Raw genomic sequence first — 23,470 nt, 5'->3', positions numbered from 1 at the left:
TAATTATTGTGTATTAAAATTATAAAAGTATTACTTTAATATTTGCAATAGACTTGGTATAAACACCTATTGAAGACTGCTTAGAAACGATATATTGATAAATACTAAGCAAATTTTGATAGCGGCTTTTGTATAATGTTTCTCGCTTGCACGTTTTACAAAACGAGCAAGATATAAAGGGAAATACCGTCCTTTAAAATTTTAATCTTTATTGAAACAAGTAATACAATGAAAATTTATTTTCAATCGTACACTAGAAGAAATGCTGAAAAATAGTAATTCTTTTAAACGAATTTTTAATCAATCAAGCGAAAATACAACGTAAAAAAGTTTCGTAATTGGAAAATTTGATTTCTTCTTTAAAATTTACAACAGGTGAAAATTGTCTTTAGTTGACAATATTGAACATTGAATTGAAGCCCTGAACAAAGTGCCAATGACTTTTCTCAATAGACGCCCGGATATTGGAGTAGAGTACTTTGATCTTAAACGTAGACGGGTATTTTAAGATCAACTACGAATATCAAGGTGATCAAGGTACGATCAATAATGAAACAGTGAATACTGCTGCTGCACTGATGAGATTGTTAGTATCGTAATAATGTTCATTTAAAAGACTGATCGACTTATATATAAAACCGCCGTCTTAGTCTCAGAAGCAATTTGATTACGCAGGACGAAAGGTGTGGTAAGGGAAATATTATCCGAAGCATTCCGACTTATCTTAGGTTGGACTCTTATTTTATCGAGGTTAATTAAAGATGTCCATAACCAGCCACTTACCATCCGATTAACTGCATGCTCGTTTGCTATTCGGTATTATAAAAAAAAAAAAAAAAAAATGCAATTCTAAAAGTTTGCAAAAAATATCATAAGTCTCCGTGTTCATAACGAATCTTTACTAATTTAAACGTATTCCTGCGACGCCAGACTTCCTATATTAAAGGATATCTAGCTAATTAATCACTCTCTTGGGCACCGTGATGAACTTAAGGCAAATTAATTTAGCGTCCTAGAATACTTGTAATTATTTCTACTAAGAAATGAAATCTGTAAATATATGAATATTAGATTTGTTTAGACTTAGTTCTCAAGAATAACTACTTATAGGTTTTGTGAATGACTCCCATATATTTTGTATGATAACGGATGTATTTGTATTACACTAATAATGTAACAACTTATTTTTTGCATAATGAACTAAAACAGTTGAATTACTCCATTATTTGTTTTCATTTTACAGTGAAATATAAATAATATTGTATTCTTGTTTAAGAGCTGGACTCTATGAGACACTTTATTAACTTTGAAGTAACAAAGCAAATAAGTAACATAGGGCCTTGTATCGAAAAGCTAGATTGATTGGACACTCAATCGGCGTCTCGTCCTCCAGCTGCTGGGACCAGCCGGCTGATTGCCAATTAGATAGCTGCTCCAGAGTTTCTTTGTTCCAATACATGCACAATGCTAATTCAACAACAAATTCTTACTAATATACTCACCCTAGGTATCGGTATCTTCTTTGTTCATTTGAACGATGATTCATTTGTTTATTTATCCAATTTATTCATTTGTTTGTTTGTTTTTAGTTTTACTAGCATTATTTTTCTTCTGTTTCAATTATAAAATCAAATGTTTCGTTTACTTATGAAATTACCATTTTTAATAATAGAACAGTTGATCAATAAAGGATTTTGTATCGAAAAGCTAGATTGATTGGACACTCAATCGACGTCTCGTCCTCCAGCTGCTGATACCAGCCGGCTGATTGACAATTAGATAGCTGCTCCGGATTTTCCTTGTTCCAAACCACGCACAATGCTAATTCAACAACAAAATCTTACTAATACTGGTGGTCGCTGTAGGTATTGGTATCTTCATTTATTCATTTGAACGGTTATTCATTCGTTCATTTGTTTATGTTTTTGTTCTGCTACTTTGTTTTACTAGCAGTATTTTTCTTCTGTTTCAATTATAAAATCAAATGTAACACATGTTTTTCTTTCCTACGCTTAAAGTATCGTTTATCTGCGTGAAAGTGAAATTATAAAATCAAATGTTTCGTTTACTTATGAAATTACCATTTTTAATAATAGAACAGTTGATCAATAAAAGATTTTGTAACGAAAAGCTAGATTGATTGGACACTAAATCGGCGTCCCAGCCTGTTCGGGACCAGAGGCCAGAGCTGTTCGGGACCTAGACAGCTGATTGCCAATTAGGATCTTCTTTGGACCTTCTTTATTCCGATCAATCTATACACAAAAAAGCCCACTTTTAATTTTTGGGTAAAAATACCAACGTGATTTAAAGATAAAACAAATTATTTTAATTTATGTACTTTAATTTAATTAAATAATTTAGGTGAAAATTGCAAAAAATGGATCCAAATTAGTTATTTATTAAAGATCCAAATGAGTTATTTATTAAAGAAATATACTGAACGATTAACCGTCGTAGAGTCAACTTACCCTGATGATGCTCCGTTTTGGAGCGAAACACGTGTTGGTGTTGGTATGTATGGTGGTGTATATTTTTATTTTTTGCATCTGCACGCATCCTTTGTGAGAGGCAGGGTGGTACATACTGCATGGTTTAAAAAATATATACCATCGTACATATTTGTAGCGGATTGTTGCGAAGTAGTTTTCATCTTAACTTAATATTAAAGAAATCTTAAATGCTCGTCAACAAAATTATTTCTTTCATTTTCTAATAGTGCCCAGAAGGTGTAGGTACTTTTCGGCCCTAATATAAATAATTATTTATTAAATCGTTGATTAATAAATTAATTTGATTGTTGTCAACATACTCCAGATGCCAGAAAGAATCAATTGGACAATTTCAAATTATATTACTTGTCCAGACACCTGTACCTACGACTCTATGTTCCAATCCAATGAATAACGTTTACTCAGCTCGACACAATCCTATACTAGTTGTACCCCGCGCTTTCACCCGTGTTTAAAAACGATACTAGGTATGGAACGTAATGTTACACAGTCTTTATTTATAAACGAAAGAGGCTTTTTCAAATACATGTTTTTTTCGTACTATTTAAGTGTTCATTACAAATTATTTAGGTCCAAACAGAGCGCGAGTTTTCCTTTTAAGCGTATAGTATTACAAACCTAACTAGCATGCATGCAAGCGACTAATCTAATTAAGTAATACGACATTTCTACAACTCCTCGTGAGACACCTCGCACACTCAGTATCAAATAACTCGATTGATTAGACACTCAATTTTGCAGTAGAAGAAACCGGCTGATTGCTAATTAGATTCTAGATGTCTGATTCTCAATGCGAAATACACAGCTAAAATATACGTAGAACACGAACACTTTCTTTTTGTTTTTTAAATCCTCGAATCTATTTGGAATTGAAAACGGTCGAGGGTAAAACTTTGTCTTTATGCATTTTAAATAAGCGCTAAGTACTCCTTGTGAATATTAAGCAGTTTTAACAGATTATTTATTTATATAGACGGAATAGAAATAGGTTGGTCTCGTATGTTAGCGTTTTTGAAACTCTGCGATTTCAGCATCAAAAAAAAAACAATATAATAGAAATATGAGTTTCTAAAATGTCACACTAACACGTAAAACATTGTATTTTACTACTTTAAAAATATAGCTAATTGTAAATGTATATTTTCATGTACAAAATAAATCGAAATATTTAAATTACTGTACTTACCTATTAAATGAAATATAAAAATATCAGATAAGTAATCTTATTCAGTTATTTTGGTATCTGTTCTCAAAGAAGATATCAAAATAATTATAAACATTCAACTTTATCATCAAATTATATTGTACTGAAGAATAATTGTTAAATAACATATGGAAATTCGTAACCAACTTCATATAAAACAGGAGTTCTATAGAACCTATTAGAGAGGCATTGCCAGTCTCAGGTATAAGATGGTTGATATCTAAATTGGATGGCAATCACACACTTCTGCTAAGAAAAGAACTTCTCTGGACTAAAAGTGTATTTTACAAGCAATAGTGATAGAAAATTTGCTATAATTTAAATAAATATTTCTAACGGAACATAATCAAAATGTATAACGATTGAATCCACTCATACCGCTTTGAAACAATATAGTATATTGTTGCTACATGTGTAGACGGCTTTACCGTATTTTACGGAGTAGTAATCTGTCGTTGGGTAAGATTTTCGGCAATTAACTTAATCGGATTACGACTGTGCGAGCGGTGACGTCACTAGGCAACTGAACCACTAATCTCACTGTAATTGCCCCTTTTAGATAGAAGTACCTACACCCACCTGAAATATCACAGTCTTCAATTTGCGATGCGTATTACAATATAGTTTGGTAATTAATTTATGGGATCGTATGGTACATTGTAATTGCTGTTTCGATACATACGATGCTTCGAATAGCGGCTTAAATTAAATTTTACCTAAATTGTTACAGGGAAATTTCATGTTTAATAAATGGATATTAAATTTGAGAGCAATTGTCAGTAATTGTGCAAAAACGAATGCTATGCTCTCCGATAGACCAAGACCCTATTAGTGGCTATGACGTTATAAAGTATACGTTTATAGAGGAAGGAGGTCGTTGGGGGAAAGTGATTATTTGACTGACAAAACGGTGTGGTCTGAATTAGCTCCAGCTCCACATGTACCATTACGTTAAGTTAACATTGTCAAAAACATTTTTTTTAAAAGATGTGTGTTATGGAGTTTCTTTCGCCGCTTCTTCTCCATAACGAAACACCTTTTGAAGTGGTGGTAGTTGTATTGACATTCAAAAAGTGCTCTGTAAAGAACCTATTTTGAATAAAAAAAATTGATTTGATTTGATTTGATTATTTAAATCTGGTGTTGATTACAAAATACTTTACTACTGCGACCACTAACCATTAGGTTTTCTCGTTTGGTTCATGTTGACTGTAGCTTTATTGTAAAAAAATATAAATTAAAAATTATTTTTAGATAAAAAGTCTTAAACGAAAAGACAATTCACCCATAATTATTCAAAACATTATCTCGAATATGGTTTAAAAATAATTAGTAAATTAATTAATTAGAATTAATTACATTACACAAAAATGTATTAAATTGCAAAACCAAAATATTACTACCCAAGTATAAAAACACGAATAATTTTCATAGTCAATGAATAATAACTTCTGTCCATCAATGTAACCTTTCAGACAGTTATTTATAAAGCAAGGCTTACGTATAGGGCCATTATTCATCGTTTATTCAAGTAAAGGGCGCGAGTGAATAAACTCAGAGATGGCACCAACACTTTAAGCCAATCACCTTTCTATTTCCAATATGTGATGGGTAACTAAACTCGCTTCATTACTTTCACTGACAGATACGTAGATAATTACTTAGTTAATATTCTCAGGACCTAGAGATGAGAGAATGATTATACTTATCTCCTGTTTACGGCTTGAACTAAGCTTTGTATAAAATGGAAGAAAGGTAAGGTAAGAAGGTTGGAATAGTGTGAAAAAATATGTTTTTTTTATTAAAATAGAAAAATATGCAAAATTCTCAAAAGATCTGAGAAAAATATTAAAGATGCTGATTAAAATCAACTACTCGATTGATCCTACCTCAGTAAGTAAAGATGGGTCAGATACATTATTACCTCGTAAGAGCGAACCGGATCATCTTGTGTACTTGCCTCTGCCTTCGACACCTATTAAATTAGAAAACTTGGCTGGCCACTATCACTTTAAGACAAAAGTACATTAGATTTTGTTTGCTTCTAAGACTTTCATGCGAAAGACACGACGAAGTAAAGCTAAATATCTTCGAATTGTAATACGCAGCTACTTCAGCGAACTAGCAGTCCAGAAGAATTATAAAAGGATTTTTATTTTTATTAAACTTCTTATACTCCTTAGAACATGGATGTAATGTTATTTACAAAAAACCTTGTAGATAACATGTACAAGAAGACTTTGTATATTTAACTAAGGTTACTTTTATATTGCCATTTCGCCGAAAATCTTCAAGAAACTCTTAAGATTTTAGGTAATGTAAACAGCGTCGTCAAAGAGCCACTCAGCTATCATTTTCGAGACTTTTTCGATGCTTTTAAACGCAACAACGAGTGTATCGGAAAAATGACAAAACCAACTGCGTAAAGACTTAACCCTCGTGAAGTGAGGCATTAGACACGCTTCATCGGCTTCTCAAGAGCTGATGGAACTGATTGGCCAGCTTTGCTTTAACAATAGCTCTAAGAACACGCAACAAAAGGACTTACGTGGAGCAATGTTCACACAAAAACGACCCTTATTCCATTCTATTCCGTTTTAAGACAGTATAGTTTCGTGTGCAGCAAAATAGTGACATGTGTGATGTTGTCAAGAAGAATCAATACATCTGCTTAGTTGGATTTCATGTTTCATTGATTGGCGTTGTTAAGAGTCATCGCAGGGGTAAGCCTCCCAAATGCTTTGCAAACTGGTTGGCTTTGAAAAAATAAAAACAATTATATCAATAGCTCTTCCTTTCTGGATACAGTATCTTTTATCTTTGGAACTGATATTATTTTGTCTGTTATCTTATTTGCTAAGTGGTGCTTAAAATATTATCCATCTGTACGTTACGGCCCAAATCAAATAGTCATAGCGACTTATTATTTTTTTATTTGATTTTAAATCAAAATAAAGCGATTATAGTAAAGCCAAGTTTGTTTCGAACTAAGCATTGGTGTGTATTTTTAGGCACCAAAAATCTACGTAACAATTTCATTAACGTTTTAATTGTTGAATAGTACATTTGCTAAATGGTTTATACATTAACTATGAGGAAAGCTGCTATATTTTAATCAATAAAATTCATATAAATCTAGTGGCTCTCTTACTTTACTCTACTATTTTTCAAAAATAAGCGCTGCCTTCTTTTAAGTGATCAATTATTTTGGACAAAATACCTTTAATGGTCATATTACAAATAAGACAATTACAATAAATACCAGTGTATGCAACTTATCTCGATTACGGAGACAATTAACTGAACATAATTGACGAAATCAAAGACGAACGCCAGAATCTCGTGATTCGTGATATTGCGGACAATAGCCACACAATGATAGGCAGGGGTTGCTTTCTGTTCACGTGACATGTGATACGTTCCATGATATTATTATACTGACATGATATACAGGCTGATACAAAAAATATTTAAGGAAATAACTGTACTCATTTTCTTATAATTCAAATCAAAGCAATCCGTCGAGGTTAGTGTAATATAAATGATTTTGGACAATATTTAAATCGTTTTAATTCATAATATCAAAATACGGTAATGTTATTAAGGTAAAATAGGTATGACGTATATTGCAGTTGAACTACTCAGAGTTCTTCTACCTTAAGAAATAATATAAATAAATTACTCCAAAAATATATGAAATATAGAATATTGTACCACCTACATAAATAATTCAGAACGGCTTTAAACATTTATATGACATCACGTAAATTTATTTTTATATATCTAACTTTATTCTCTAGGAGTAAAGCTAGCATGAGTGCGAAGCCAAGAATAATAAACATACAATAAAAAGTTATAGCAGTACTTTATAAACTATTCTCTTCTCTCAACTCTCGAGGGATCCGTATATTTTTATTCGTAATAGAATTTTTGTATATCAAAACAGGCACTTGTTATCTAAACTTTTAGTAAGGAATAGTTACAAACTTCCATAATCTAAATGGACTACGAAACTCGTTTTAAAGCATATTATAAAGACGAGTATATTAAATTACAAACTTTATTATATGGTATCCATTCGCGTAGGTATACTGTTTGAGTGAAATTGAAATACTTTCAAACAAAGATTTATGCTTTCAAATTTATTGCAATATATTCTCATGTCTAAACATTTTATCATTTTCAAGCAAATAGCCTGTAATTTAATTTAAGTGTATATGAAATTGTTGACTTCAATGTTTATCCATGTTAATCCTGAAAATGACTTGGACCTTATCGCAGTAAAGTTTTTGGGTTGTGGTAGTAAAACAGGTATTTTACCACATACTGTGTAAATATGTATTTAGTTAACCTTTATTGATAAATAAGAATAAATAAACACAGGGTTTTTCTATTCTTCAGTCATGTGTTGATTGTTATGACTAACCTCCACTATTTTTGGTATTTGAGACATATTTATAATATTAAATTCAATTATGTCTATAGTACATGTGAAATATATCAATGGTAGTTCCATCTTCCTAGATGTATCATGTACCTTAAAATTATAAAATATGAAGATGAAGATCATCCTGTATAAGCCGCATCGAGTAGCCGTAGTCGGTACTCGCATTATTAAGCCCGTCTACCATAATACGCAATGTGAGCGAGGAAACAAGCTCGGTACAATGTTACGACGCTTATATTCGTCTAGCACAATGGCAAGACGTAAATATACGTCCAATAGTATTTATTATTATGCTCATTTTTTTGTTGATACTGTTACTGGTGATAAATCATAGCGAAAGTATCCGTCTGATGACCCAGTGTTGTCGTACTCCTGGCCGCGGGTACTCTTAAGAGTAAAAGGGACTTAGGTCATTTTCCACTGTGCCAAATAAGTACAGACACAGTAACATCGTTAATTACGTTTTTAGGAAGTCTCAGGCATGCCAGGTTATTCCGTGATTTGATCGTAAATATTACGTATTCATAATAAATTGCCGTTGTCGTCAATGAACGTGTAAAGTAGTCAGTCACCATATTAATCTGACACGTATAGGGTACCGGGTTCGATCGGCGGTCGTATAAATTTTGAACTTCGATTTAGGTTCTCGGTTTGGATATTTATGAACTCATCGTAGTGTGTGTTCTATTGTTCTTTGAACTATGTACAGACTAAAACAATACGTAGCTTTAGTAACTCAATGATAAACTATTCTGTTATCGAATATCTTACCCAAATAATATTAATATACGCCAAACTTCTGAGCCTCTTAAACTATCCGAGGCATGCAATCATGTACTTAGGTTATATACATTGGACTCAATGTGGCTTAATTCAATTACTTCGAGAGATGGTATCGACGTTTCATCCACGTCTGCAGCCATCGATCCTTAGTTCAGCTTCGTATGCAAATAATTGTATTGCTTGAATCAATTATAGTATGACTTCGCTAAGAGCAAATTGATGGCATTTTAGCATATTAAAGTGTTGTATTTTAGTGAAGATTAACAAAAGAAAAGTTCATAAACCTTTGAGAACCATTAAGCCTAGTGTCACTTGCGATTTAAGGAAATCGGTCTCTCAAATATATTTTTTTAATGTAAGAATATGTCAAGGTAGATTACCTTTTTACGAGTTAAACAGTAAGTAAATGCTAAATGAAGAGTGCAAATTTGTTCTAATATAAAAGCATTGAAGACCCGATGATAAATGCTCATGATAATATAAATATTGGATAATTTTCTTATAGATAAACATTTTATTCTAGAGTATAGTATAATAATTACTTGTTTATTTAAAATAATTACTAGTAAAATAATTACTTGTTTATTTAACAAGTAATTATTTTACTACGTGCAACAGGTAATATCAAACGCTACTTACATGCAATTCCATTACGGCAAAAAACGTTTACGTCAAGCCACTTTAACGTATTTAGCCGACGCATGCGACCAAATTAATTGTATACAAAGTCACCTTCGTTCTCATAAAGACAATGTAATTACGTCAATAAGCCAGCTAGCTCCCTAATGGATGCGCCGTGTACACGCCGTGGTCTGCCGGTGTTTACCAAACGCAATTATTGCCCACGTCCATTTTGCAATATGAGATTTAAAGCCCAAATTAACTGAATTAGAAGCCGGGGCCAAGACCCTTTGGTACATTGATTTTCGCCTTGACGTATTATGTCGGGCGAACTGTCTGAACAATATTGATGTGTTTCGACGCTGTTGTTAGTGTTTTAACTTGATTATAATATAACATTAAGAATCTTACGTGATTAAGAATATACAGTTGTTCTGACTGAATGATTGACTGATAGTTCACGTTAATTCTTCTACCCTCTTAATTTTGATACAAAACATTAAACTACAGAAAAAAGTGCCCTTTTCTAAAAATCAATATATCCAAAAGTGAAAGTTGAGAATAACTAGTGTCAAGAAATTGTAAAATGTCGTATGTGGATTGAATATGAATATATACGAATGCCTAACATTCAAATACATAACACAGTCTTAGTAGTCAATACAAATAGGTTCATATTTCCATAATAAGCCGTCACGTAGTCACAACAATGGCGAATCAGTCCCTTATTATAGACAATTTACAATTTCTCGGTCAGTTAGAGGACTCTCTTTCAGGGGTCCACAATAGTGTCCCCTGCAGATCCTGGTCCGGTTTAAACAAGGGTTTTTGTCCCAATTATAGTGCGGATACGTAATTATTTCCACTAGGGTCACTATAGAAATGCTGAGGCGTAAACACGAGGAGATTTGAGCCCGATAATTATAATTATGGACTTGATTGTAGTAGTATATTAATTTTAGGGACGTATTTATTTTTGAATAAACGAATTGATTTATAATTTTGTTTTATTTATATTTTGTTTCTTGTTTCACTGCGGGTAAAGTATGGTTCTCTATATTTGGCTACGATATGATACGGTACTACGACTCAAATCTTCAAAGTCTGTCTTATTTCGCTTGCGATCTTGCATATCATAGACATACAAGAACTAACGTAAAATTTTGATATTCCTGCGCAATCCTATTGCGAACAATGAAAAGTCTGTATTACATCTCACATAAGACATTCGTTGGGACTTTATACAAAATATTTTATTGTACAAATCCGTTTTAGGACAGCAGAGTGGTGAGTGGAGAGGCCCGTGCCCAGTTTGGAACATTAAAAGTATTACAGCTGTTTTAATGATGTTGCTTTACCGTTGTAAATCGATCGTTAAAATTATAACTATTAGAAGTTATGTGATCTTATTAACCTTTTTAATGGATCATCATGTGGCACACGAGTGCTCTAGATGGTCACCAGTAGAGTGAAAGTGCGAAATGTCGTGAGGCGAGTGACATCAGCCCCCACACACAACACATGATGACCACGACCTCTCTGACAAGAGCGAAACGACTGAGAAGAAGAATGAATCATCTTTTTACAAACAATATTTTCTATATTGTAAAAGAAAAAGCAAAATGAAATGAAGTAGTTATGGTTTACGAAGAAAAGCATTGATAACCTATAGCTTAAACTTTAACTTCACTGAATAAACGTTTTAATACCCATCATACTAAAAGACGTAACTAATAGAAAGTTTAATTTGCAGTTTCTTAGTAAAGTTAATAAAGGCGTCTCATTAAACAGCTTGAAGTAGTGCTACGAAAGTTTACAGCACGCCTGTAGTTGCCCCGGTAAACATTAATCAGTACAGTAGGGATGGGACACGTGTGAAACGGTATCTATTTATTTAAATATATTATGTCAATTTTATATTTTTTTTTTATACAGGTCGCCTTACCAAGGTTGCGATCCCTAGTCAGATAGACATGTAATTAAATGTAAGTGTCTAATAGACCTGGATGTTTTATAGTCATTATTTTGATCAATTAATTTATTAATAATGTAATAAATATCCGCATACACAGGTGGTACAAAGGTATTTTAATATTGTTATGTTTGAACTCATGAAGACTTTTGAGTCTACCAAATATAGCGTGAAAGTACCATAGTCAATATGCTTGAATTTATTATCTATTAATGGTTTTACCTGCTTTCTTTTACATAAAAATGAATCGAATATCTGAAACACTTGTCTATCCTAATGATATGATAGCAACCCACTCCTAGGATCCAGTCTTTTAATCCTTAGCTACATCTGAATTTTCAAAATACATTAGAAATTATACTTATTATATACATTTTATCAATCCGTACTTGAAACCTCTCGATTTATTGAAAAGTTCAACTGTCCAAGTGGAGCAGTAATGGGTCGATGACAAAACAATTCAAGTACCCATTTTTCGTCCCATCTCTTCTGCAGGCTTAGACGCGGAACTCGTGCCTTTCACAAATGCTCCCAATCAGACTCCGGTCTTTCATTTTCTAACACAATGGCTGGCTGGATGAAATGCGAAATAAGATCCTTAATGAAAACTATCGCCCGTTAAAACTACCCCGATATTAATCTATTATCATAAAGTCGCCTGCAGACGTCCACTAAATGAGGTGGTGTGCCATCGCAAACTAAATGCGAGTTATGTATAGGGGAAAACACGACAGTTTCGTGTAGTATACAGTAGTGCGTGTACCACCGGAATTTGGTAACGCACTTCGTGCTGATTGGTAACAAGTTTATCTTGATAATTATTTTACCCTTGTCAGACAAGTACTCCTTTCTGTCTTTCTAGACCCATTTTTTACATATTTTAACTGGATGAGTCTTTTTTAAGATAAATTAAAGTATACAATTATTAACTCGAACGACATCTTAGTAGTACATAAAGTTTAATCATTAGGTAATACTACTTTTTACGATAGAAACCGCCTGTGTTAAGTGACTTGTGCCAGTTTGTTATATTTTCCTACGCAACAAAAACTAAACATCGAAATACTCACTCTTACAACGATTTCCTTGTTCAAATAATTTTATCGCATGTTATCGCCTATCGCTCACTCGTTTATAATGGAACAAGTGAGTAGCTCCTTGCTATTTCCATTAGGGTGGCTTCGGGTCGCAATCGACTGAACGCTATTAAATAAATACCGCGGTCAAGATAAATGGATTTCCTGCAGATTAGATATGTCCGATGCTAGCAAATTGATTTATCTGAAAAATAATGTCTCTACTTTGTTTTTAATGGCTAAGTGACGAACGTAATTTTCTGCTTTCGTGGTTAGGATATTGCTTTAAAACACATATCTTCCATATTGTGAATTGGTCTATATTTTATTTTGATTATTATTTCAATCTTATTCTACATTTTTTTTAATTAATGCGATTACCATACCAGTCTGCTGATCTACCATGATTCAGGGTACCACATAGTCAGGTATTTGAATGTTTACTTATCTTTATATATTTTGATGGTACTAAAAAAGCCCAGTAATGGTTTGAGAAAACATCAAATTTTAAATCCTAATTGTTTTCATAACTACTTACAATGATCATCCAAGTCAAGTTTCCTACAAAGTATTCAGTTTAATCCAAATAAATACTGCGTATGACAACACCAACTTTCAGGCTTTGGCAACCTTGTGGCCGGAAATGGGGGGATCATGGCCGCCTGTTTCCGGTCAGGGGACAAGCGCGACAACTAAGCAAAACAATACCCAAACTGTCATATGTCAATGTGTTTGCCAAAGGAAATTCAGATACGTATATCATTATTACGGGGCATATAATATGCCTTGCTTATTTATTTATGCTTATGGCATTCTTACATTTAATAATAAATATTGATGGTAGTACTTGATATTAGCCTCATAATCGGTGATGATGTTCGAATGCTGGGTAGCTCTGATATCCGTATTATACATTAATTATAATTTGTTTTAACTTTGAAAGATAACACCGTGAGAATATCTATTACCCCATACAATGATTTTAAAAAATCTCAACGGTGTGTGGTTTCCACCAATTTGTACACATCGCAGTCACTTTGAGACTATAGTCGTGTCTAGCAATAGCACAATAATAATTTAACGACGACACTAAAATGAAGGGAAACTTAAATCGTAATATTTATATCTAAGGTCTTTAAAATATAATAAACACTTTCTACACTCACAGCCCCACACTAGGATTCCCTGTATCGTGGGTGCCATGGACACACACATAGACAACTATGCAAACAACCAGACCCAGAAACAGACATCTAAATTCATAATTTAGATCGGGGATCGAACCCGAGACCCACTGCGCGTCAGACCGGTATGGTGACCGCTCCGCCACTCGGGTCGTCGAATATATATAAATGACACTGATAACGTATCTATATAAATTCTTCCGTCCTTCCATACAAATGTTTAGCGACCGGTCAACTTGCTGCACTACTAAGATTTCACCTCCGAAGGTTTCTGTGACCACCAAATTGTGATATACATATTGATATTATAAATGTTACTTATTTGACGATAGTTTTCGTGTTTAATGGCGAAACGTCTAATATTAAAAAAATTAAAAGCATTCATTTTTATTATTTTAGTATTTCGGCCAGTAGCGAAATACAAAACTGTACTTTTAACATTTCATATAGTATCCTTTGGCGTATTTTATTAAATACGCCGAAGGTTAATACCAAATAGCATATATTTATGCTTTTTGGTACAATATATTATTTAATTCAATTTCGTAAAATTTCAAATATCATCGAATGAAAGCCGAGAGTGACAAAGCTTTTAGTTAAACGAACTTAACGAACTCCTGACCACTCCGATCGCGTTGACAGCAGCTACCCCGGGGAGCAATAACTGGATTAACTGCGATGAATATGGTAATGCCGGAATGCATCGACTACGTTAAACAATTTTATTAAGTGTCTCTATATGATTTGGGGAATTAGCTGCAAAAGCTTGGCTAATTGATTTCCTTTTTGTGTGTGGATCTAAAAAGAGACAATACTATTTCAATGAATTTCATAAATGATATACGATTTTAGATAAATATTAACGTGAAAGTGAGACTTTTTAATATGTAACGTGTATTCACGATACGCGATTTTAATTTCTTTGTTGCCGGTATTTCGATCTAGTTGCTTGGATCGTGTTCACGGGCAAACTACGGTGGCAGGGAGAAACCGTTGACACGTAAAGTTTAAATTTTCTATCTATCTTCCGTCGAGTTCATTTATCATTCTATATCACGACACAAACCACTCACTACATGTGTTACTCACATGAAGTGAGTGGTTTGTTTTAAGATTTAATTAATATATTAAATCTAAGAGCTGTACCGTAGCGTCTTATTATTAAGTAAAATTCTTCATATATACCTAACAAAGATCACCCACAGCTGATCATTAATCTATTACAACCCCTGAAGACTAAAATGGTCGCCTCACATTTAAGTAACCGGCCACATCCTTATATCAAAAAGTTACATTGCTTCAAGCTAGAGAAACGTGTGGTCGTGGTACCTCCTCGTTAAAAACGTCTTACCACCAGCATGAGGGCAACCCCGCATCCAGACAACTCCTTATATCGAAATATAAAGTAATGAACAAATATCCGAAAAACATCCATAAATCCTTTAAATTCAAAACCCAATTTAAACTCATCTGCTCTAACTACAAAACACAAATACGAAATACTAATAAAACAGAAACCTACCAAAGATTTTATAATAACCCCGTCCTTTAATATCAACAGAAAAAGGGTCTATATTTTCCTTAATCGCAATCCTCGTAGCAAATGACGCCATCGAGTAAAGCTCAGGTCGGAGTAATGCTCGCCATACATCTCCGCTACAACTTAATACACTGGACGGATCAAAGGACCCATACGGAAACGCTGCGAGCTTAGAATAAACCAATTATGAGTGAAATATTAGGGATCAGTCCGTTCAAGGAAGGTCTTTGATCACATCCAGCTAACTGCTTATATTTCTTTCCGGGCCGAAGCCACCCAAGGCCCGGTCAATGGAGATTGTTAATAATGGAACGCCACACGTGTATTTGTATGTACTTTATTAAATTTCGTCGTGTTTTGTATGAGTATCTACTTGAGTGTGTACGTGTTGTTTGATATATCATTTTATCCCGATTTATATTTAGGTACTAAATTTGAACTTAGTCTTAAACCCATCTTATGTAGATACTCGTATATTAGAATGCAATGCAATGCCATATAGTTTTCATTTCAATAATAAAATGAGTTATTTTGTACCATTTGTTCTTTACTATTCTATTATCTAAGTGCCTACAAGTATGTTCTTTTACTCTTTCAGTGCTTATAAGAAAGAATAAAAAGACCACAAGGGATAAATTTACTACACCGGTCTGACACGCAGAAGGTTCCAGGTTCGGTTACTGGCCAGACTGATATGTAAGCGATGAATTTAGACGTATATTCCCGGTTCTGGGTGTTTGTGTATTCGTCTTTGTGTGTGTCTATGACATCCATAACATGGTGTAAAAAGCGTCTTTTCTATAAGAATCAAAGAACAACAGATAAAATGAACTTGACAAAAACAAACAATATTGACCTAGTATGTGTAATGTCCCGTATGCACCAACCGTTTAAGACGTTAGGAAGACTGTTAATAAATTACAGAAATTGGTGGGCAGGAGACTAATACCCCGGAATGGGTATAAGCCGCTCGTAACGTCGGTTAACTGCGCGCTACGTAATCATTTTCCGACGGATATTTCCGTCTGTTCCCGTGAGCTATGGCTCTTATTAAGGTCTCGAGAAATGTGAGCTCGTTTAATGAGCACAATGTTGTTTATTATTTTAAGCGTGTTGTAAATTACGTGTGGGTTTTTTGGATTTATTTTTAGGGTGTATTTTTTACGATTTTACGTATAAAAACAGGCTTTCTCAGTTTCTTGTTAGATAGCTTAGTTCTAGCTAAACTATTACGCAGAAATTCGCATTTTAATAATAGGAAATCAGGTATGCAAATTTACATATATTTTCATTCGCTCTAAGCCGAGTGACAACAAACAAAAAGGAGTTCATCTCTGATTTCGCTTGAGATTCAAACTTAGCCAAAGAACCTTATTTTCACAATCCCATCACTTATACATCTCTGATCCTGTAGGTATGTACATAGTGATTATATATCATCGTCATCATCATCATCAACCCATTACTGTCCCACTGCTGGGCACGGGTCTCCTCTCATAACGAGAAGGATTAGGCCATAGTCAACGAAGCTGGCCAGGTGCGTATTTGGTACTTCATATCCCTTTGAGATGTTTTTTATAAATCTCTCAGGTATGCAGGTTTCATCACGATGTTTTCCTTCAAAGTTTAGCAAGTAATCATTACTTTCTAATACGCACAATACTTTGAAAAATCAGAACTTTCAAAAGCCTGAGATTTCAACCTCGGACCCCCCGATCTAGAGGCCGAGTTTCTTAACCACTAGGCTATCACTGCTATTTATGACATATACTCACTAGATACATGCTAGTTTAGGAAAACAAAGCAACAAGCACATATAAACAGGAAATATGAATGTAAATAAATTAAGAGCGATCATCGTGACGACCGAAATACGCTCCCATTTTCAATTAGAGAGAAAGCCGGGGACGATATGGATATTTTGTGAAATGGGAAAATAATCGAATTTCGACTGAATAATGAGAGGACCCTCGATGGATGGTAACAGGAGCACGACAACACAAAGGGTATTTAACTCGCACTTAGTACTTTTTGTCCAACGCCCCCCGCCGCGCCGGACGCCCTACCACCCCCTCGATTATTTCCCCGTTATCGTAACGTATGCAGGACAAAGTATATCTACACTGCCAGTATCCATTTACACGCTAATCCTTTGATTTATAATATCCCGTTGAAATATCGCCAGTGGCTGCAATTTATTTAAATTATTCGAGTGGTCAATTAACAAGATAGCTTTCGCTTTGTAGGTCACGAACGGTCACTGAGCAACAAACGGGGATCGCTTCTTTTAATCTCTTTAATTAAATTTTGCTTGTACTTTTATACTAAATAGTATCGTTTTTCACCCTTTGATCTTTATCTCATATTCATGAAAGACGAATATAGATTTGGAGCAATAGAGATATCAAAGAAGTTAAACATGACAGATAGATTTCAATAAAGTTGTTGTTTCAATAAACTGTAAACATTGCGTTGGGAAAATATTGTGTAAATAACAGAACATAACATTTGGTGTTAATAATTCATCTATTCCGAACTTGGACTTTGTATTAATAAATTATATAATAAAAGTGATTTATTTTAAAATATTATACCTAAACTTTGCGCACACGTCGAACTCACAAAGCAAATAAAATTAAACCAACTCATTCGTTCATTTAAATCTCGTTACATTTACTCATATTAAATATAAGGACCGAGGCACGCGTATTTAAATATGTGCAGAGCAGAAATATTTAATAAAAATCCACAGAAACATTTTTTCAAATAAAGCACCTACTTGAAAGAGTCTGTTTCGTGTAATAGTCGATCCTCGAAATTTATGGTTTCTCTTTGTTCAGTGCCCGCATACTTATTAGTGAAGTCAAACACACCTTTTTAAACTCGGGTTTCGAATATTTCAGCCGCGAACTTGCCTCTATTTGAGGAGGCAAATTTTCTACAAACATTCTATTGATACAAATAATTCTCGCAGGGAAAGCGATATTTCAAGGGGCTTTTTAGTAAAGTCAACGCGAGTTGGGAAAAGTTAGTTAACCAACTTTTTCGCATTCGTTAAAAAGCGGCGTGTATTAATTTGGGTGTCGGCGTAATACTTATTTACAATAATCCGGCTTGCGGGAGCCGCGCGTGAATTGTTAGAATAAATTTCGTTTTCAGACGTGCAAAAAGAGGGCTGGTATAACGAGCAAAAAATATCGATATGTTACAATAGTAACAGCTTTTTTCGCTGAATTGATGAAACGTTTTATAGATTGGACATTGAAGTGTGCAGTGTGAACTGATGTAAGGTATTTGGTTCGAAATATTTATCGATTGTACGATAATAATTTACTAAAAATCCGTTCTTCCGTTGTTTTCAAATAATTAGCGAAGAGATCATTATACAGATCAACTAATACACCCAAATAACATTTCAGTTTTACTGATTTCTAAGTAAAATAAATAAAATTTCCAGAAAAAAACTTTTTCCGCTATCACAAAAGGCACATCGCTTTTCAAGATTATTTTATTACAGTAAATATATAATATCGTAACTCTTACACCCAAGCACATCACTACTAAGTACGTATGCAGATCGTAAAACCGCGCTTTAAAAATTACGTGCTCGTCCAGACCTCAGACCCTTTTATAATCCCCAAGAATTTTCGCCTTAATGATATGTCCATTTATATTACGGATATTTGGTCTACCTTTACCTCCGACCCGCAACTTTTCTAATAAGGCCCAAGGAAAATAATATTCGGATTTAACTCGTGTATCTTTTGTGTAATATTTGAAACGTAGATAAATTGCTTTGGGGAATATATTTGCGCTCATCGGTCTTCGAATGCTAAAGTTTTGGCACTTAATCTCCTTAAATATGAGTTTAATTAATATAAAATCTTACTTGTTAGTTTTAAATTCACCCTAAGTATATATTGTTATTTTCGTATAATTAAGGTTATTTTCATGATTTATCATGCCGTTTTTCTGGTATGTATAATGTTTTAAGGTATCAAATATAAAGCTATCTGACCTTAAACGTAAAACTAAGCATAAATTCACTAGAGTACCAACGTAATAAAGTTCACACATTTGGGAGTAATTGGACGGTTTAAACTACATTTTAACTAGTGAGAACCCCGTACTGTTGGACACAAATCACCTCGCACAGTGAGAGTTGTTTCGGCCATTGTCCACCACGCTGGCCCAATACGATTGGTAGAATTCAAACACTTTGAAGAACTTTAAAAAAACTCTCAAGCTTATAGGTCTCCTCGCAATGTTTCCCTTCACCATTCTACGGAATAAATAATTTCAAATATCAATCAATGAACACAAATTCTCAATCAATCGACAGTTTTGTTAACAAAACAAAAGACAATCGATCATCGATTGCGTCGATGCTGCATCGAGTACACAAAACACTCTCTAGTACACAAAATACGTTTCGTACATAAAAGATAGTGGATTCAGGCACGCCGTCAATCGCAAACGGGGCGATGCTATAACATTTGCATATTGCGACGGAAAATCTCATGATTAACATTTTTATTAAACAAGGATTAGGTGTAATCCTTTTTTATTCGACAATTAGAAACGTTATCGTGGCGATGGCGGTCGTAAAGAGTTGAAACAGCTACCTATCGGGTGGGTAATTAACAAAATTGCTCCGTATTTTAGATAAGGTTCTTTAATTAAACTTTCGTTCTTTCCGCGGTCTTTATGGGGTGTTAATTTTTAAAATACTTTCCCATTTCCGATTAATCATCTTTAAGGGCAATATTGTGATTGGTGTGAAAAATATAGAAGTATCAATTATACCTTATTTCCAAATATTTTTACCTGTTAAAAATGTTGTATGTTATTGATTAACATTATTTTATTGAATTTATTTACTAAGAAGAAAGGAGAGAAGAAAACAATAAAGAAGATTTAGGGAGTACCTACTACATATTATGTTTTATTATATTGACTGATGTTCGCTTGCTGATCTTTGCTGCTGTTCGTCTTGTAAGCAATTTGTCTAACGATAACACCAATTCTGCAAATAATTCATAATCAAATTCTGATATCATGCCAAAACAGTTCAGTGTTTTATAAGTATATAAATGTTTATTCAATTCTTTACCTATTTATATTCATTCATAGTTAATTTCCTTCTTTGTGTTTTAATATTCATGGCAGACTAATGGCTGTAAACCGATGACATTAACCACAATTTTACATGTTTTATAAAACGTATGAAAATCGCAGTGAACTCGTGTTTATGTGTGTTAAGAAATTTGCCAGTCAGCGTGTTTAAGGTTTGATGGTGATTGCTATAGCTTTATAAGTTTTATAAGCTTCGTGACTGAAATCTTGTGGTTAGGGATGTACGATATATCGAAATTTTGACAATATCGAAACCAAAATATCAACATTTGTCGATTTCTACATCAATTGGCAATGACATTAGCATATCGAAAATTATTGAGTTATAGATATTGCATACATCGAAAAATATCGAAGTCGTAAATTTTAAGTACTTCTTATTATAGTTATAGGAACAGATCGCCTATGAAAAGGTGTTCGAAATTATAATACTCATCGGTGACATCGCGTGAAATTTTCGACATTATTAGTATCGATATTTTAGTGTACTATATAAATATCGATATTTGCATCGATAGTTTACAAACATCCCTTCTCCAGGTTTCCACAACACCGCGTGTTACCCGACCACTACGACTGAATTTATTTCACCCAACTATTTAAAGCTCACTTACTCCACCCAAATCGTAAAAGGTTTCTTTAGATTTGATATCTCCAATTCTTCGAAAGTACCTATAAAATATGAGTTTTCGTCCTGCAAGAGTCGTAAAGCACTAGACAGTTTTACACACATTTTATGTATATCTATAATCTATATATATATATATATTAATATCTGATATTCTTAACATATCCCCAAAGAAAGCAAGGAGTTGTTATTCATCACGTAAGAATATTTTTCCATCTAGCAGCATTTAAACGTCCACTGCTGGATATAGGACTCTCCTGATCCGCACCACTCCGGTCTTGAACCGTCTGGATTCAGCGGTTTCCGCCGTCCTCCTCAGGTCAGTCCACCTGGTCGGGGACCTTTTATTGCCTAGATATGGTCTCTATTCGAGGAACTTCCTATTCATATTCTGATGTCTGCCCAACGTTGTGGCCAGCCTGTTGCCTTCGATGTGGCCAAGCCATTGATTCCCCTTGCTAATTTTGAGAGCTATCTGTAACTTTCGTATATTTACTATTTTTTTCGTATTTTTTTTTTCTGTAACTTATCAAATATACTCAACAAGCCACCAATGCTGCTACCAATATTTATATTTATATTTTCGTTTGTATATTTCTTTCGTTTCATATATTTTTGGTAGCATTTAATTACGGTCAAGTTTTGACAACTGTAACGGACTACTATTTGCCCTTAAGACATATTATTATGAAACTACACAGTGGACCGAAAAGAAAGATGTATTTCAGATGAACCACTTAGATATATTAGTCTCTATAAGCCTAACTTGTTGAGTATATTTGATAAGTACATTCTTTATAAATAATCCACTTAAGTACTAAAGTATCAAGATGTAATTTAATATTAACTATACACAAGCAAGGGATTATTGCACGTAAGTAAAATTTCATATTTTAGTTTATTCTTGCGATATCACAATGACTTATATATTCGTTTATTTAATGTTCTTCTTTAAGGTACATTATAGGTGTTAATAAAAGACATGTATCTAAACTGATCTACGTTAATGGAATGCCGTGACAATTTAACAGTAAAGAGAAAGACACTTATACGAGGCGTTAGCATTCATTTATGGCCGACCTCAGGTAGGACCTCAGGTAGAAAAGGTGGTAGAACCCTTTGTGGTTCGACTCCGGCGGCACCACCGCCACACCTATTTCTACCAAATAACAGCAGTGTTAGGCGCTGCTGTGTTCCGTTTTGAAGGATGTCGTAAGGGAGACAGACTTTTCCGAGGCGTTCCAGCTTAGTCCTCAGGGGTAGTGGCGCATCTGTAGTCGACCTCAGGTAGAAATATCTAATCCTTTCTGGGGTTGGGGGGGCACATACCATCAAATGGACTGCTTGCTCGTTAGTTACTGCCATTTATGTAAAAAAAAATTCTTACCACACTAATAATTAAAAAAACAACAGGTTGGGTTGGGAATAATTATGCACGAATTGCTTCAATTATCAGTATAAAATTACTATAATTTATATGGTAAAATACAGTATTCATTTATTGCGCTATCGTACACAAACATGACACTCTTACGAATTTTCGATCAGGTTACGTGTCCTGACGCGAGTTTAACATGTTTCACCCATCACAAAAAGTGCACAACTCCACTAAAGACGCTTTCACTTTAAAAGTCTGACATATAACCTTTACATGTTTACTATTTACTTCAAATCACTCTTCATTCCGTAGCTTCTCCGTACTCGCGTTTTCTACCAAAGGTTATATTTCCTTTCAGACTCACCTTTGAGGTGCATACTATAATTATAGTACTATTCAGTCTGCAAGGGTTGCACATGCTCGCAAGTCGATCGGGTTTGATTTATTAGATTTCAGTACCCTTACCATGAGTTTTCAAAACATCCCACAATTTCACATTACGTTTACTCACTCCATTATTCTGTTCCATTTGCTTAGTTGACTGAGTAAATGTAACAATAAATAAGTGCTCAAGGTTTTTGTCTACCTCACATGTTCGCAAAAAAGAGAGACAAAACAAAGGCCCATTTGTCAATTTAGACATTTAATGTTACGTTACTGACACTATAGTTCTAATACATACCACTAGGGGCGCTGATTGGAAATTGTATGGGCAAATACGTTAACAAATATCAAAACAGTTATATTTGTCAAAACGTAAAAACTCATGGTAAGGGTTCAGGTAGCGCTGTCTGTACCTGGGGATCTACTCTCTAAGTAAGTTTGAGATCTGTACAAAATTTATTTAGTATTTTTTATCGTAATCATATTATTATTGAAGACATTCTTCTTCAGGTGCCGTAACACGAAAGACGTATTAGTGAAGCAATAGTTATTAGTAAAGTTATTTTTGTAACAGAAATGGTTACGCTAGAACGTTACGTTATGA

Source organism: Epargyreus clarus, unplaced genomic scaffold, assembly GCF_041222505.1.
Source record: "Epargyreus clarus isolate Ecla_fem2 unplaced genomic scaffold, WU_Ecla_fem_2.2 ptg000018l, whole genome shotgun sequence".
NCBI lineage: Eukaryota > Metazoa > Arthropoda > Insecta > Lepidoptera > Hesperiidae > Epargyreus > Epargyreus clarus.
The sequence above is the reverse complement of the archived record's forward strand: the minus strand, read 5'-3'. Positions refer to the sequence as shown.